Source organism: Oratosquilla oratoria, unplaced genomic scaffold (genome assembly GCF_046742065.1).
Source record: "Oratosquilla oratoria isolate Oo_2021 unplaced genomic scaffold, ASM4674206v1 SCAFFOLD208, whole genome shotgun sequence".
Taxonomy (NCBI): domain Eukaryota; kingdom Metazoa; phylum Arthropoda; class Malacostraca; order Stomatopoda; family Squillidae; genus Oratosquilla; species Oratosquilla oratoria.
In genome coordinates this window covers 112,807-119,034 of record NW_027467560.1, presented here as the reverse complement: position 1 = coordinate 119,034, position 6,228 = coordinate 112,807, and positions in this window count along the sequence as shown.

Genomic DNA, 6,228 nt, shown 5'->3' with positions numbered 1-6,228 from the left:
AAGAGTAATTATCTACCAAAAAATGTGAAAAATTTCAATTTTACTCTACGAATATCGACTTATATTTATTATTCCCTCAACTTGTTGAGATGTCATGGTCAAAGGTTATATATGAAGACCTAAAATCCTGCAGAGAGAACATTAGTTTATGCTGGTATCATAGATGTTGATCACGCAGTATTCAAAATTTGACAGAAATGAAAACTCAAATATTGTAGTATTGTACATATTGTGGGTCCATGATCCAGCACAAGAGTAAGCGTAACTTTGCATGTATTCAGTCTGACAGGATAATTGATCGAGCACCGTACCTTATGGTCCCGCATGCATCATACCAACCGACTTTCATTACAATTTTATATCACAAACATAACAACTTGTCACCTATTTACAAACAGTAGAAATATTGTCATGAATTAGACATCTAATTTTCTCCAGATTTAGTTTTCTTGAAATAAAAAAAAATAAACATTGAGGTCTATATTTTTCCCCAAAGCGGTGGTGACGATTATAATTAGAAAAAGAAATCCTAGTTCAAATTCTGCTCTGTTGTTTCACTTGTGAAGCATATAAAACCTTCACAAAAAAATTCCCAATAAATGGCATAGCTGCGTCAAACTCTGAACTTAGTGTCGGCTGATGAGCCGTTGTGAGTATATCGGTAGTGTTCTTGCAAGCGTGCCAATATTACTTTTGTGAACGAAGTGTCGTCTATAGTTTTGTGCTCTAGCGTAGTGTTTAACCATTTTGTTTTATTGTTCGAGTGAGTTTTAATTTTAAGTGTAAGTGTCAATCTTTGAAAACAAGTTCGTGATAACCACGATTGTCAACTAGTGGAACTTCTTCAGATAAAAGGTACGTGCAATTTGATTATTTTTTAGTATAAAATAACTGTACAAGCAATTCAAGCCAACACCAATACAATTTAGGTAATCAACAAATGTAAATAATATAGACTGAGTCACAGTTAAGAAGGGATAATTCTAAAGTCCCATAAAGAATTTATTTCCATTGAGGTCCCATGTCAGCTCACGTTTCTTTACAAGTTACTGGACGCAGGTCTATTACTTGTTACTTGTTACTTACTTGTTATTTGGGAGTTCTAGACCCCGCTCCACCAGCATCGGTGCTCTGCAGGGCCTCCATTGATGTTATCAAACACTATAGTCACTTCTAATACACAAATCATCCATGTCATAACACTCGGTGAACAAATGTGTCTTCAAATTTTTCTTGAAAATGGCACAGTTTCTACTCAATTTGACATTGAGTGGTAGCTCATTAAAAAGTCTTGGCGCACGTCTTTCAAACGCTCGAAAACCCATTACCAAATTACTTCTTGGCTCATTCAACCAATATTGTCCATCACTATGCCGAAGCCCCATAGTAGTATCCACTTGAAAATCGTTGAGAAGACTCCTTAGATATTCTGGTTTTCCATATTTCAAGGCTCAAAAAGTCAGAAGACATATCTTGAAAACTATCCGCACCTTTAATGGTAGCCAGTGTAATTCCATGAGTACTGGAGTTACTCTCTCACGAGGTGCAAGACCTCTGAGTAATCTCACAGCTCTGTTCGTAACATAGTGTAGTTTCCGAAGCCGATGTTTTGGTAAGCCAAAGTAAAGAGAGTTGCAATAATCTAGTCTACTTATAACATAATTATGAAGAAGCATCTTTACAGTATCCTCATCCAAATATTTTCTCACAAAACCAATATTCCTCAAATGATATCCAGCAACTTTCACCACTTTATTGATTTGAGCTTCAAAAGAGAGATTTTCATCCAATAGAACACCCAAATCCTTAACAGCACTTCTTCCATCCAACGTACTATCCAATATCCGCAGACTCCTAGTACCTAATCTTCTGAGACTCATTTTCTTTCCCACAATCAACACCTCAGTTTTATTCGGATTCAATTTAAGTTGTTTTCCATCCATCCATGATTTGACGTCAGACAAGACAGTTTCCAGTTTCTCTTCAGCATCATTAACATCAGACATAGACATGTAGAATTGGGTATCATCCGCAAACAATTTGAAATTGACACCATGCCGCAATAGCAATTCAGATAATCCTATGGTGTATATACAGAAAAGAACAGGACCAAGTACGCTTCCTTGAGGAACTCCTCTCTGCAGAGATCTTTTCTTAGAATAGGATTTTCCAATCTGTACACAATACGTTCTGTTCATCAGATAGCTTTCTAAGTAAGCCAGTGCATTTCCCTCTATACCGCAACTCTGCAAATCATCCAAAAGAATGCTATGCACTACTGTATCGAATGCAGCACTCAAATCAAGCATAATTAGGACACTGCACTTTCCCTCGTCCATCTTTACTATTAAATCATTCACCACAGTACATAGCGTAGTTTCGGTGGAGTACAACCGTCGATATGCGGACTGATCATCCGGTATTGCATTTATCTCATTTAGATGAGTCCATAACTGATCCAAGATTACATTCACAATAACCTTTGAAACAAAAGTCAAGTTCGATACAGGTCTATATGAGCCCAGACTCTGAGGATCAAGGTCACCTTTGACAATAGGCTTAACAATAGCTAATTTCTCCGTGTGTAGATCTTCATCTAATTTACTGTCTACTGGATCTGGCTGGCAGTGGTCTGACATGCCTGATTATTAGGGCCTCCTCAAAATTGTACACCCATTTTTTCCAATGTTTATCAAGCCTACATTCAAACTATTATATACTTTTTGAATGTACCATATGACAGGGGAGGCTATTTCATAAATTTACAACTCCAATGAAATATATTTTGTCAAAGTTTTGTTTTACACCTTTACTTGAATAACTTCAAATTGTTCCCTTAAGTTGGACCTTCTTTTCTCAGACTCAGGAATGCAATGTTCACCTCAGATATTCACAGATACTCACAGATGATGCCCCAGAAGAGGCCCATTTAAAGGGCTTGTGGCTCCGGTATGGTAGCCAGGACACTTTGTGGCTGGTGGTAGCGCACTGTATTAATTTTTGCTCTATAATTGAAGTTTTGTTCCTGACCTTGCAAATACTATCTGGCAGACTGTTCCAGATCGGTCTCAATAAATGTCGACCAAAGTCAACCAAAGCCGAACCAAAGCCAACCAAACCCAAACAATGACGGCTTTTGCTCAAATGCATAATTTTATATAGAAATTAGTATATGGTTGCATTATTTGACAAATTTCCTTTAAAATGTGCAATTTTTATGTGATTTTATTACAGAAAAGTTACGTTTTTATCCTCTGCAAAATTACCAAAGTCAACCAACGCCGACCAAACACAATGATGGCTTTTGCTCAAATGCATAATTTGGTCGGCTTTGGTAATTTTGCAGGTGATAATGCAACTTTTGACCAAATTTCATGAAAATCACACATTTGAAAGAAAATAGGTCTAATAATGCAACCAAATACTAATTCTAGTATAAAAATATGCATTTGAGCAAAAGCCGTCATTGTGTTTGTGTTTGGTCGGCGTTCGGCACCTTTGGTAATTTTGCAGAGGATAAAACGTAACTTCTCTTCAATCAAATTAATGAAAATCACACATTTTAAAGAAAATAGGTCGCATAATGCAACCATATGCTAATTTTAATACATAATTATATGCATTTGAGCAAAAGCCGTTATTGTTTGGGTTTGGTAGGCGTTGGTCAACTTTGGTTGACGTTTAGTGAGACCCTTCTAGACACTAACCACTCAGTTTGAGAAGTACTTGTAACGATTCAGTCTGGCTCTGATCTTGGATATTTTCTTTGTGTGTCCTCTTGTCGCACTGTCTTCCCTCATCCTGAAGAGACCCTCGGTACAGTCCTCATTATACTCACAGATACTGACAGATGATCCCCTGGAAGAGGCTTACACCTGTGACTCCAGATCTACATAAATACTACTATCGTTTGGTGGTGGTGTGTATTGGACTATTGGAGCTCTATAGTTAAATACCAGCTCCTGATTTGCCCAGAACTTGTCCAGCCAAGCTTCAAATTGGTTCTCTTACCTGGTGGGCTTCCCATCCACACACAACTTATGATGTAGGCAAGGAAGCCACACTCTGCTGATACGCCAGCCCATAATTCTACACATGACATTTATATATTAATTGCTACTGGCTGGATAGTGTATCATAAGCAGCAACATTGTATGGAACTGTGTCAAGGTGTCGATTGGTACTGCCTTATGCAGTATAATCAAATAATATATCACCGAGATAAGCTGCGAGACCTCGTTTGAACACATCAATATCACTGCAGTTAACAAGTTCTGCTGGCAATTCATTCCACAAATTCACACATCTAATACTAAAATACCTTCTCCGTACTTCTACTTGTGTTCTGGTGTGACCAATTTTGAAATCATGGCCCCTTGTGCTACTCAACAAGGGTCGAGGAAACAAGTCATCACGAGAAATTGCTAGTTTCCCATGAAAAATATGCCAACATTTAATTATATCATGCCTAAGTAATCTCCCTTTAATTGAGTATAAGTTAAGAGTCCTTAGTCGCTGCGAGTAATCCAAACCCTCTAATCCATGTATCTCCCTTGTCCATCTCCTTTGTACAGACTCCAACTGTCTAACATCTCCTACATAACCCAAGTTCCAGACTGAGGATGCATATTCAAGCAAAGGACGCACATGTGTGGTGAAAAGGGGAAGCATAAAAGAGTCTTGCCGATTAACTGTTGATCGGAGAATACTGGTTGATACTCCACTTGCTTTATGTACAATATTAGAAATATGTTGGTGAAATTTAAGTTTGTTATCAATACACACACCCAAGTCAGTAACTGATTCTTGAAATGGAATAGATACGTTATTGACATGATAATGAACATCTACCAAATCTGTCCAAAAAGCATTGCTTCTGGTAAACCTTATGGCAACACACTTTGCTGGATTGAGTGCAAGTCCCCAAGATTCAGATACATGGTAGAGAGTATCAATGTCCACCTGACATCTTCTCACCGCAGTCAAGGCATCTTCTTTTGAACCTACCTCAATACTAACATACAGCTTCAAATCATTGGCAAATATCTTAGTAGGAGACCTGGTATTTGACGTAATGAAGTTAATGTACAGCAAGAAGAGTAGAGGCCCCAAAACTGACCCCTGAGGGACTCCACTGGTTACCTGCTTAGGTGAACTCTTAGCATGTGCCACAACAACATTCATTACCCGATCTGTAAGAAAATCTTCAATCCAGAAAAGAACTTTGCCTGTAATCCCTAGGTTTATCAATTTGTCCAACAAAATGTCATAATTAACATCAAAGGCCTTGGAATAGTCAAATAAAATCAAGTCAACTGTTTTTCCACGATCAAGTGCCAGAGTAATTTCATCATACGTGATCAATAACTGATCTTCGGTAGATCTTCCAGGGCGAAAACCAAATTGATCATGTGTTAACAGATTATTTTCCTCAATGTAATCATATATTAGTTTAGCATGTATTCTTTCTAAGGATTTGCACACAACTGATGTTAATGATACAGGTCTATACATTAGTGGATCTGCACGGGAACCTTTCTTAAAAATGGGCACAACAAATGATGTTTTCCATGGAGCTGGTAGATGGCCAGTTGCATATGATTTTTGAAAAATGAGAGTTAATGGGTAAGATAACTGTTCAATACAGATCTTTAAAAAATAAGGGTGCACTTCATCTGGTCCCATGGCTGAAAAGGAATTAAGCTGTGCAATTGCCTTAGTCACAGATTCTTGCGATATATCAGGATCCCCTATTGTACCTCCGTGAACCTGATGAGGTAATGGGTTAGCCTCGACATTTTGTATATACACTGATGCGAAAGCTGTGGCAAATATATCAGCCATAGTAATTGCCTCATTAACAATCTGCCCGCTTTGAGATTTTAAAGGTCCTGCACCCACTCTTGCTACCTTTTTTCTCCTAATATAGGCATGAAAAAGCTTAGAGTTATGCACACCATGTCACTTACCAAAGAAAGCTCATATTCTGACTGTTTGTTAATGGCAAAGGTTTTGTATTGGTAATTGATTTGCAGAAATTGATGTAAAGCTTCTCCGGCTTCAACTAATTTCTGCCAATTTGTGAGCGGACTTCTTTATAATTACTCCACATTAAAGATCTAGCTTTTTTAAGAGATGAAGGAGGTTTGACTGGCCATGGAGGACCACTATGAAGCCTGGTAGTAACTGGTACATACTCTGCTATCAAATGGTGAACATACTAAAGGA